The sequence below is a fragment of the Nuphar pumila genome, chromosome 4 (assembly GCF_984573655.1).
Source record: "Nuphar pumila chromosome 4, dmNupPumi1.hap1.1, whole genome shotgun sequence".
NCBI classification, from domain to species: domain Eukaryota; kingdom Viridiplantae; phylum Streptophyta; class Magnoliopsida; order Nymphaeales; family Nymphaeaceae; genus Nuphar; species Nuphar pumila.
In genome coordinates, this window is record NC_143252.1 from 139,744,249 (window position 1) to 139,757,826 (window position 13,578).

Consider the following 13,578-nt stretch of genomic DNA (forward strand, 5'->3'; position numbering starts at 1 on the left):
ATACCCAGATCCGTTAAAAACTACATGAACCATACTCGGTAAAGTAATATTTTTTTATCATTTTTACATTGAAAAATTGTGGGTGTTAATCGGAACTCAGGTCGGGTTGGAGTCTGGTATAAAATTTCATAAATTATACCCAGGTCTATGTATTAATCGGACCTTCGTGTCCGAACCCTGATCTTAATGGGGTCTTCTTATTTGTCACCATACCCGGACCCCATAGGGTTTGGTCCGAGTAAACCCCACCCGTTGACAGCCCTAATTCTTATCCGCTTAGCATGTATAAATCAATATTATATATCTGGGCTAGGAAAATCCAGCAGTTTATCGCATATTTAAAAAGTTTTTTAAATATAAATTCCAGGAACTTAGCAGCATATATAGAAATTTACAAATATAAGTGTGCATATATTGAACATAATGCATTTTTTTTAGAATACAACAAATTTTAAAGATATCATAAAATTTCAAAATATTGCAAATGTTTTTTACATAGTTATCTACGTGGCCAGTGGGGGTGGTTGTGAGGGTGCTCACATGAAAGTACTGGATCAAACCCCATGGTGCACGGGTGTGTCCTTAGCTTTCAGAGGTAGGCCACGTAAGGCATGGTGGTCGTGGGGCCTCACTAAGGTTTTTTCTCTCTTAGATGAGCCGAAAGAAACATCAACATTACTAAGGCAGGGGATCAACAAAAAGTTGAGCCCGCAAAAACAAAAAAACAACAACAGACCCAAAACAAAGGGCTAAAAGCACGGAGGCAAAACATCTTGAGGAAGAGAAGGTGGCTGAAGGGGGGGAGGGGATAACATGGGAGTAGAGGCGCAAAATTGCGTACACATCAGCCAAGATGCAATGGACGGGTGGGGTATCCGACCTCTTGATAGCCCTACAGGCACCCTTACATAGGCCTGGATCTGGGTCCATGTTCCAACAAGACCGGTTTAAGAAGAAATGTGCTTGAGATTATATAATTTTGCACTTGAATTGAATAGGTTTGGGACATTCTTGCATGGAAGGTCTGATGCTTCTTGCTTGTGAACTGTAACAACCATGGTCTATAGCTTGGCAGGTCTCCCGGCTCACAAAAAGGATCCTATCCTTCGACGTAGGATGGATTCCGTCCTATATCGATCTTAGCTTTCCAGACGAAGCATCTGGACTGCTAGGATCAATCAATATCCAGGTGAAAATGTGAACCAATCCTAGCTACTGATTGGACGGCTATGACTGAATGTATGATGAAAGCCATCCTATGTCAATGTAATAAAAAAAAATCATTGTCAATTAACAAGTTCACCATATGGGGGTGAACCAGGATTTTGGTTTACTGTTAGTAGGGTTGCAAACAGGTTGGATTCAGGAAAGAGTTTTTGAAAGTTTTGGTTATCTCAGACTGAACTGATCCGACTCTCCAATGTATTTTCTGATCCAAAATCTGAAAGTTTTAGCTATCTCAGACCGAACTGATCTGACTCTCCAATGTATTTTCTGATCAAAAATCTGAACCGTTTGCATTCCACCCTCCAATCCTCAGGAACCCTAGGGACAAAACAATTGTCCATTTCAAATGAGAAAAGGATATATAAAAACTTGATAGGGTGACCCCATTTATGTTGGACAAAGCTTTATGATGACCATGATAATGATGTAAAGGAACACTCTTTTCTAAGTTAACCTAACATTTCCATCACTATCTCAAATAATTTCAATCACACTCTTTTCTAAGTTGATATCAATGATATATGGCTGATTATTGATTGGGGCCCAAAGGTTTTCAATTGAAGGGGTTTATAGTGCTAGGACCAGTGGACAAGCTTAGGGCATGTATGTACAATTAAAAGGGTGAAAAGATCAGGTGCAATATGATTGCACAAATATTTATGCATTAAGCACCATCACCCTCTATCTTGGGGACAGGCGCTGTCAGTTAGGGGGCCCATTGCTTGATGGAGGGCAATCAGGTGCTTAATGCACAAATTTTGTGCCATGTGATTGCACCCGATTCGGACTCTATTAAAGGGAGAGGATTATTTATGTGCATTAATTACTTTGAATACAATTTTTGCTATTCATACCAAAAGATTTATGTCATCCATTTAGTGTTGGCCCCCACTCTGACAGGCTTACAACGGACGATAGAAGGTGATCAGGTGCAGCGGCACATTGCATTTGTGCAATCTGCTGATCCTGCCTCTGTTTTATGTGCTTTCAGCTAAAACAGGGCAAAATAGTTCACATTAGTGAGGAAATGACCGCAGTACTTTTCATCTGTTCCTAGATCTCAAGATGTTAGATTTGGTTGTAGAAGTGTGTCCTAACTTGTTTTAATATATACAATGGAGTGATTAGGTTAAAAACCTAAAGGCGCTAACAAGATAAGAAGATGTTTAGTTGGTAATCATGTGGTGCTCTATAAAATAACAGTAAACTTGCTCGAGCCCTATGTAATTATTTTCTCCTTTAGACAGAGGGGATGGTCCTAACCTTTTTTTTGTTAGGTCCCATTAAGACCTTTTAAAAATTATACTTTCAAGTATTTTTTGCTTGATCTGAGCCATTAGATGTGTTTAGCATTGTTTACTCAATAGAGAACATATATTTAATTAAGATTTTTTATGCTCAGATGTGTATTCTAAATATGTAAAAAAAACCATAATAAATACATCTAATGATTCAGATCAAGCAAACAATAATTAAAAGTATGATTTTTAGAAGGGTCGTAACCAGACCTAACAAAAAAGGTAGGATCATCCCCTTTCTCCTTTACAAGAAAAAAGGTACTATTTACAGATCTCAATGATTTTGCTGCTTAACTTAATTTGCTGAGTTAATGTTGCACTAATAATTCCTAATATTGCATGAATCAATTTGTAATTTTCATACTAAAACATGAAATATTAAATAAAATATCAGGAATTGAGATCCCATTATACATTTGCATCATGCATGTTAGCAACTTGTACGGTTGTACTCTTATGGGGGAAAGTTGTCATTTCTAGTTTTATACAGTATTGTCAAAATAAAAAGTTGTTTATAAGTGCCCATGGAACATTAGAGAGATGCAATTCATTAACAAAATTTAATTAAGAGCATATGGAATGAATTGATTTTCTTAGTTATATTATTCCAATGATTGCAAGAGAACAACTCCCAGTTTGCACCGTTTGTTTGCATTTTGTCATGACTCTCTCTCTCTCTCTCTCTAAGAGAGAGAGAGAGAGAGAGAGAGAGAGAGAGAGAATTTCATGCTTCATGCTACATGTTAAATGGCTTTTTCAAAAGGTGCGGATGACACTGATTTTTTATGTTTCAATCCATGTTTGATAAATTAAACTCTATTGATATGTTTAGCATGATCAATTTATTAGGAATTGACTATTGGATTATGTTTTTTTATGAAAATATGATTTTAAGAGCTTTAAAATGTATAAAAATTATAGGCCTCCTTATAAAATCCTACTCACACCCAAATAATAGCCAATCATTGTATATATATAGAGAGAGTAAGTAATAGCTGCTTAATTAATCCATAGGTGCTTAACAAAAAAGCACTTCTGCTGGCCGTTGGATCTTATTTACATCTAACGACCAACAAAAAGTATTAAAACCCCATTTTCACCCTCTTTCAAACGCTCTCCCTCTCTCTTTGTTCCCTGCAACCCTCGCTGAAGGCACTGTCAGAGCATCGCCGGAAGCTGATCACTATCAGAGTGTCGTCGGTGCACTGTCAGAGCGTCGAAGGTATGCCCTTTTCCCTCTTTCTGCTACTCGATTTCTCTCTCTCTCTCTCTCTCTCTCTATATATATATATATATATATATATATATATATATATATATATCCTGCTGGTATGAGTTTTATGAAAATGATTTTTAAAACAATATTTTTAATGAAAACAAGTGAAAGCCAAACACCAAAAATATAAAAACCGGCTCGCACGAGTGGTGAACTCTGGATCGAACTCAGAGAACGAGAAATACTTTGTATTCATTCACACAATCTAAACTACACTTTATTGCCAAAAAAAATTTATCTAAGTAAATAAGGGAAGAGTGCAGCCCTCTGCGGAGGACTTTAAACAATAATTAACGACCTTATTACAACCCCAAATAATTGAATAAATAAAAATAAAAAATTTAATTCTAAAAAAAAGAGAAAATCTCTTCAGTGCTTGAGTCTTCTTGTCCCTCTTGAATTGATTTGCTTCCCTTTTTGCCTTCCCTCTTTAGATAATGCTTGTTCTCTTGAACTTTTGATTTTTTGAGGGCGTTCTGAGGGTTCTCATAGGGCACTTTTGAGGGCTTGAGAAGACCTCAGAGGGCACTTCAAGGGCATGAAAAGGGCTCTACCACACATTCCAATCACTTTCCTGCAAAACACAAAGCAGAAAAAAAATTCTATGAGAAAATCAAAGGTAAATATGAAGAAAAATCACAAAAACATGAACTAAACTAATAACAAACTTGTAACAACCTAAAACACTAAATGACAAAAAAGCAAAACAACTTAACTAACAATTAACAAGTAATTTCTAACACACTATAATTAACTAAATTAAGAAATCAATAAATTGACTACACCAAAAGATCAAAAACACAATCAGCTGAACATGACAACTACTTAATTAATTTAATCCAATATCACACGCTAATAACAATTACCAAGAACTAAGCACAAAAAAAATGGCTAATAGTAAACTATGCTAATCGGCTAAGAAAACAAAATTCTATTTATTTGATCTAAAACAATGGCGAGTAAAAAAAAACTTGCTACAGACTTTTCTAAATTAAATCTAATCCTAAACTAATCTAAAACTAATCAAGAATCAGAAAAAAAAAAATATAAAACCTATATTAAGACTATGAGCTACCTAAATCAAGATTTTTCAATGCTTAAATCAAGAAAATGGCTAAACTATCAAAACAAAATATATTTTTGCTTTTTTTATTTTTCAGATGCAATATATGAAATAAACTAGATTAATATGCAGATGATGCAATAATCAACTAAAACTATATATGATGCAATGCTTTATACGATGCAAACTAGATCTACGGTAAAAATGAGGAAGAAAGAAGCAAACTATCATGGATCGCCTCAGATAGATTGGATGAGAAGAGAAGATGGTCTTTCCCAGCTGAACACATGCCTCCCTGATAAAAAGTATGGCTGCCGATGACAGATTGGATGCGAAAAGAAGAGAAAAACAGAAGAAGAAGAGCAGGGGAGAAATCGACAAGGATCGAAAAGGAGGAAGAAGAGAAGAGATGGAGGGAGCAAAGGGGGACTTGAGGCTGCTGGAAAAAACTTCTCTTGGCTGGAAAATAAGTATTTATAAACAAAAATTAGGTTAAAACACATTTTCTATAGAAGTCTGAAATATTTTCAAAAATTCCAAAGAGGGTCTTTCTCAAAAATGTGTTTTCTAAAAGGAGTTTTTCCTAAAACTAATTAAAAACAATTAATTAAGTCCTAATCTGACTAAACTATAATTAAAAAAATTCTAAAACTAATAAAAATACTGAAAAATGCAGGGCAATCTTTGAAATACATGATTTTCTGATAATTTATATTTTAATGTGGTTTCTCAAAACTAACGATAAAATTGGGTTTTTAATGCAATTTTTCTATGGTTCATGCATAAAATAAGATGAATAAAATGCAAATATTGTACACGATCATCTGCCTAAGCATCCCGATGGAGCTCGATCGCACTGCAGATGCCCTGGTGTGATCTCCCTTTCCTCTATTTGTCTCTCTTTATCTCTCCACCTGCCACCCATCTTTGACTCACCCCCTATTGGGGCTCCATCTCCATCGCACGCAACTGTCAATGCTCCATCTCCATCGCCACCCTCGTTGTCCCCTTTTTAAGCCCTATCTCCATCGCTCTCTTCCTCTCTCTGTTCCGAGTGGCCCTCATCACTGGAGCTTGAGGGCTTTCCGGAGACTCACCCTCAACCTGCCTGAGCCTCGCCGTCCTCACATTGGTCTTTGCACTACGGTGGCCACCATCTCTGTCGCTTTTGACCTCAATATCTAGTGTAGGAGCAATATTTGAATAATCAGTTCTTTAATGTGTTTTTTACTATTGGGAAGAAGGTTCAAATCTTTTGTTGCATTAGTAACATGAAGTCTGTAAGCCGATTTTGTTGCAGTCTGGCTACTTTCGTTGGAAGCTATCTCATCTTAGTTGTAATGCAGTAGTGTTTTTTGTAAATTTACTAATATGTTCACTTTTGAGGCATTAAAATGGCTTCTGGTCTTGTGTTAGCTAAATATTAATCACTTGTGGAGATGCTTTATATGATACTGATGCAGTAGGAATAAAAGTGGCAGTGTGTGCAATGGCATCATGGGATGCTTGGATGTATGGTTCTCAATGCATAGTGTAACGACGTGGTTGTTGACATTGAGGTGTGCTATAACCAACCTCTTTAGGGTATGTTTGATGGCTTGTTCTGGGTTGGACGAAATGAACAAAAAGAATTGAACAAAACATTGGTTATGTTCTTTCATTAACAACTATTCCAAGTCCAACGTTTGTTTGGACCGTACTCAAATGATATGTTCCAAATGTTCGTTGTTTGATGATGATGCGCTGACAACTTGGACAATCATGGATAATGGATCAAATTACTTCATTTTGGATCGTATGATCCGATCCATCCACCATTTTACATGATTTAACAAGTTTATTATGATTTTTTATCCGGATATGGATCCAATTATGATGGTTTGCTGGGGAGAGGAAGAACCAGCGGAGGATGTGGTCATAGAGATGGATGATGCCTGCAGGGCATCAAGTTTACCAGCTATATAGCAAAATGTCGTATTTTATTGCCAACCTTTTACCAATCTATCTATATGGTAGTAATAGAGGGAAAGGAATGTGAAATTGATGTTTTTCAATCAAAATTAGTAAAATATTCCACCTGAAAACCATTGGGTATTAAGCTAGCAGTGAGTTCACTTGAAATTGTGCATTCTCATTTTTATCAGTTTGTTGATAGACGGCTTAGTTATCACTGTGATTTGCTCACTCGTGGAATGGGTGGCGTCAAAATGGAATCAAGGAAAGCTGAAGAGTGGGTCAGTCAATTGCAATGTTGGTCTTTACAACTCATTAACTACTTTGCCTTCAAGCCAGAGTTCATCCATATTGTTTGCAAGCCTGAGTTGTGAAACTGCCGAGCATGTGGGGAGGACTAGTTAATGAGAATTCACCAGCTGGTATTGGTTTACTAAGAACAATGTCATCACAAACATAGTAGGGGACATGTGGCTAATTTTCCTGAAATTATTGAAGCCCTTTGCAACATTGCTCGCTCTTCAGATGTCTGGCAATATATGGCTATTGATTGCCTTTTGTGGTTGCTCCAAGATCAAAATAATTCTCATAAGGTAAGGTCCTCTTGTTCATGTTAAATTTGTGTTGTTTATTACAATACATACCTCTTCTGGTGTCTCTTTGCCTGGGATGTACTTTTTTTCTGCAGTTTTCTTAGGTGAATGTTTGGGTGACACAAAATTATATTGAAAAATAGAATAGATGTATAAAATCTTGAGAGTTCTTGTTCATAAAAATTGCAATTATCAGTGATGTTTGAATAAGGTGATAACTTTTTTACCAAGTACATGTTACAATAGTGGAATTGCTCCAATTTCATCTAGTTTTCTCCTCTGATGATTCCCATAATGCCATCATAAATTATTAAAATGCTGGCATGTAGGTCACCCAAACATCAGTTTATACAATGAATTTGCCCTTACAAAGTGACAAGATGTGAATTGTATGATCAAGTTGAATTCAAGTTTTTATTCGTTGAATCTTGAGATTTAGAAGATTGACCATACCCAGAAAATTATCTATACTGGAAATGGAAATGATAATTCAAGTTCTTATTGTTGGTGTTTCCTGTAATATCATACACAGAAAGTGTACCTGAAGATGCCATAGAGTGCGCGTGCGGGTGCTCGGCGTTTTCCTCATCCGATCGACGCCCACGATGAGCCCATGCCTTAGGTCGACGGTGAGCAGTACCACATAATCTGAATGTGGAATTTGGGTAGGCTTACAACGAAACTCTCATCATTTTCATGGCAGCCTACCCCTTTATATAATGGGAAAGAGACAATTACATACGTAACTCCCACCCACTATCTCCCCATTATGTGGCCCACTAATGGTGTTAAACCAGGTCACCCAAATGGGTTGGACCCAGATCCGTTATGTCCAACATTCTTCCACTTGACCCATTGACACCAAAAGTGCAATAACTCGAGGTTTATATCATTATCTCGATTTAATTCTTCATGTGGGTTCACATGCTACTTTTTATCACAAGAATGAATCATATGAGTCATGGAGATGAACACTCCTTTATGAAATGCCATATTTTCATGTACTACACTATAATTCACCTTCAGTGCTTAAACATGTTGAAATTACCTTTATGAATAGGTTGGTCTCTTACCTATTCTATTGGTCTTTAAATATTGTTATTCTGTTATTCTCTCTAACCCATATGAGAGATCCTTTATGCAAAATCAATAATTTACAATGTCATAGAGAATCAAATTCATATAGACAAATGTGATCACATAATGTATTATCATACATCAGAAGCAATCAAAAAGACCCATCTCCTTTACATGTTGGAAATATAATCCCAGTGCTAATCCTTTATTAAAGGGATCCACAGTCATTTCCTTCATCCTAATTGTATCAATACATACCAGATGATTCTCAGTCCTTTCTTTAGCAACAAAATATTTTAACTCCATGTGTCAACACGAGGTGGAGCTCTTGTTATTTGAAAAGGACATGACTGCTTCATTATCAGAAAAGATCTTTAATAGTCTCTCAATAGAGTCCACTATACCAAGACCCATAATGAAGTTTCTTATCCAAATGGCCTGAGATAAAATTTCGTATAAAATCAATAATTTCTGTCCCAATGAATTTCATAAATTTCTTCATTGTCCTGCAGTGAGAGATGACACCTCAAATATTCTTAGTTACTCGCGATTGCAAAAGCAACAGGCTAAGATATTCGAATACTCCCACTTCTCATCATTTTAAGCGCTCCCACTTCTCATAGAAAACCTTCAGAACGACTGTTCTATTCTGCATATGAGTGAAAGATAAATTGCTCTATACGAGATTTCTATTGAAAAGGTAAATATGAGACCCCTTATTATTCACATTTTCTGAGACAAGCATAGTTGAGTCATTATCGTTTCACTTTGGTGGAAACAACAATACTCATAGTTGCTTCGTCTCTTCAATTTTCAAGGAATTGACTTCAGTTGGTGAAACTAGCAGATCATGTAACCAGAGGAAATTTAGCATTGTACCTTTGGCTACAAACATGCTTCATGAGCTGGAATATACATCTACTATAACACCCTATGTGAATTTGGAACACAACAACCTAGCTTTGGGTAGAATCGTTGTTTCATAAACTCACATATAATCATAATAATGAATCTTAATATGATCTAAAGAATCCTTAATCAACACAACTTTGATCACTTTGGTGATTATATGAATCGGTCAATCAAGATCTTTTACCAAAAGCATACTCGTATTATGGAGTTTGCCCATGCAAACATGTAAATACATGTATATTCATGACAAAATATAAGTTCATGCTTCAACTAATATGCATAAACTAATTGTCATGAATTTAGTCATAATTTATGCTTAAAACCATCATGCATAACTTAATCAACATATAACATATAAATTAATATGCATAAGTCATGCTTTCTATACAATAAATACTTTATAAAGCATGAAAAATAACAAAAGCAAGCTCATATGGGTAAAACTCGGGGTCTTTAAGTAGGAATCGGTCTGAAAACACCCCGAACCGGTCTGAAACAGCCCCGAACCGGTCATCTAAGGGTCCGAACTGGTTTTGAACCTTATGAATTGGTGCCAAGTATGAACAAAAGTTTATAAAACCTTATAATTGTATGCCAAAATCTCTGTATCTTCATATATTTATGAAAACATGGTCTTAGCTTCTCGAAACCGATAAAAACCAAAAGGAATCAGTCAAAAATGGCTCTGAACCGGTCTCAGAAAGGGTCGTATCAGTCCCTGATCCGGTTCAGGTGTAAACAATATCTGAACCCTGGATCCAAATAGGATTTGGGTCTTTCAGATTAGATCCAGACCCAAATACCTGATGGGTCCGAATCATAATCTGATCTGAATAGTTCTGGATCTTAACCTGTTTTAATCAGACCAGACCAGACCCGAAACCAAATGGGTCTGGTTCTGATCCAACCGGGTCGGATCCGATCACTGACCCGAACCACATAAGATCTGGGTCTGACCCGATCCAAATAGGATCAGGGTCATCTGGATTAGATCCAGATCTGAATTCCTAATGGGTCCAGATCTAGACCCAATCCCAAATGGATCAGACCCACACCAGAATACCGAATGGGTCTGGGTCTGGTCCTGGGACCCATTATTCAATGGATCCAGGCAAACTCAATCCACCCAAGATTCAGGTTTGGATCGGATCTACCACCGGGTCGGAATACCCGGCCCGACCTGGGCTAACCAAAAACTCAAAAAGTCGCATTCAGTTTTTGAGAAACAGAATGTATTTGATTTCTCCGAAACTGAATGACCTGTCAGCGACCCACGTCGCCTGAGCGGCCATCAGAGGTCATTGGCATCGGTGGCCTACTGGTCAGCAACGCCAACGTCACCGACCTCTATCGACCAAAATCCCACCCTGACGACTGAAGAAAATAGGGTTTTCAAAACCTTGGTTCTCGTTGCCGCACATCGATGGAAATTCGACGAAACACCCCCCTAACAATGATCTGCGGTGACATCTCTAGGTGACGATCCCGACGACACCCCGACGAAAGCACACCGGTGAGGGCAAACCCCTCTGCAGCCCAACGACCACAAGAGAGAAAAGGGATTTTTTCCAAAAACCCTTATTGTCGCACATCGCCGGATGAAAGCCGACTATCAAGTGAAAAACATCCCCCCTCTGGCGATGTTCCGCGGCGACCTCAGTGCCGGTCGGCCTCACTGCAACCCAATGACGCAGGTGAAATAGTCTGATCCTTTTTTTATCTGTTATGCTACCGGGGATGTTTGGCGCCTTATGGTGACCATCGCCGCCTACCGATTACTGTCGCCCCATGGTGACTTCACAGCTGTCGTTCACCGACGACGAAGAACCCCATTGCTCAATGACAAAGGTAAATAGAGAAGAGGGGTAAAAGAGGTTTTAAAACCCTTGTCGCATGTTGTTGGTCGGCGAGAGCAATCTCCTCCTCCGGCGACAATCCACAGCGTACGACTGATGAGAAATATTGTTTCCCCACGGCGATAGTATCAGTCTGTAGTGGTCGCCTCACGGCGACAGACTGCCAAAAAAAATCACCTCACGGTGATTGTCGTCGACCGGACTCACGTCGCCCCACAACGATGGACGATCACCTCATAGGATGGCTCTATCGCCGGTGAAGGTTGTCGCCCCATGGCAACAGGCTGCCCCCTTCAACCGACCACCTGGTGTCGACTAACTGCATCCAGTGGCACCAGCGAAATCGTCGGCGACCACTGGCTTCCATATGCCATCTAGGTGACAAACAACCGGTAGAATTTTGGATTGGGTCAGCTGAGAAATGATGTCGCCCCATGGCGACAGTCGTCGGAGTTCATTTTGTGTCAAACCGGGTCACCCAAATGGGTTGGACCCAGATCCGTTATGTCCAACACTTATTTGTTGAATCTTGAGATTAGAAGATTAACCATACCAAGAAAATTATTTATCCTAGAAATGGAAAAGAACATGGAGGTATCTTCATTGAAAAGCAGAGGTATCATCCAGAAGATCAGAACTTTGATTTTGATTTAATGAATATTGAACATATTCTCTTAATACAGTAAATTTGGGGCTCATTGTTCTTTTTACCAGTTTGATTCATTGTTCCTTTCAATTTGTATAGGTAATTGATAAGGCTGCCTCTGTTCTCGTAGACTTGGCAGAAGCAATTTCTTTGGGTGATCATAAAAGACTTGGGGAATCTATTGTTGATGTTCTTCAGGAATGTGTTCAATCACATGTAATGGTAAGGAACTCTCTCAACAACCGCACAAAGGAACAACTCGATAAGCTTGCAAACTCTAGGCGGAGAATGAAATAGGAGAAGAATATGCCAAAAGAGGATCTCCATAGCAAATAGGTTGCCGCCTTGGTTGTAAAACTTGAAGGAAATTTTATGTTTTCTTCATAAAACATTGTAGGTGCAACTACCAAGTACACTGAGGAGGGAATAGGGGCAAGGGTTTGATGGAGAGAGGAGGAACCGGTGGAGGATGCGGTCATCGAGATGGATGACACCTGAAGGAGACCGTTCCTGCAGCACGAGGAGGTTGGCGATCAGATCGACGTTGGATTCTGGCAAAATTTTGGAGGAGAGGATCAAAATTAGGGAAACGAAAAAGAGGAGGATGGTGGGCCAAGCCATTTTTCATAGAGAAAGATACGTGCGCTCGTCGATGCAATTTTTTTCGTCCCCTCCGTTCTTATTCATTTTGTAAGAGGGGGGAGGTGGATAAAAAATTACATACTATTATGGATGCGGCAGATGCACGGAACACCGTCTGCCGTGTTCAACGTTTGTTGAAAATCGCTTTTCCTAGCAAGATTTACATCCGAATCCCACTGGGTGGGGCGCATCAAACATACTCTTATGCCACTTATAGACAATGCCTTTCTGCATGAGAAACTCTGATTTTGTACCAGTGTAAAGGGATATGCACACAATACCGTGTGTGCCTCCTTTGCATGATTTGTATTAGTTGTTAAAGTTGTTGTCTCCAACCTGGACAATGGTTCTCTAGTACTATTTTAACTTGTATGTGTTGTCTTAGTTTCTCTAGTACTATTTTAACTTCTATCATGTGTGGATTCAATGCTTGTTTGCAGGCCAATTCGAATGCATCCCAGTACCAACACTATAGTTCCAACAACAAGCCAAGAGCAACAAACCAGTGAAGTGCTAAAACATGATGCCTCTGTGGGTGCAAAAGAGATTGTCATTCCCCTAGCAGTGGCAGTATCTTGACACATGCAGTTCCCACAGCAAGCCAAGAGCAAACCAATGAAGTGCTAAGACAGAATGTCTCTGTGGGTGCAGAAGAGATTGCCATTCCCCTAAAACTACCACGAGCAATGCACCAGTTGCCTAAGACAATCGGTGATAGTATCTTGAGAGAGAAATTCTGGCCATGCTAATTATTGATATCTGAAAAACCAGAAAGCCGAGGTGCATCAAGAAGCCCACTTCGCCCTGCCAAAGGTTCTGATGAGAAAGAGAACTGTGACTAATAGTAATTGTTTGAACAAGAGGGAAGCAGTCTTCTTGTGGCTCCTCTTTCCCTCCTATTATGTTTTCATTCTGATTATTGGAAATTTTCCAAATGGTTGAACCATTCTAATGTTTATTAAAATTGGTGGAAGAAACTGCGAGTTTCCAACAATGCAAATACAAATGGTCATTCCTTGTTTTGTTCATAATCAA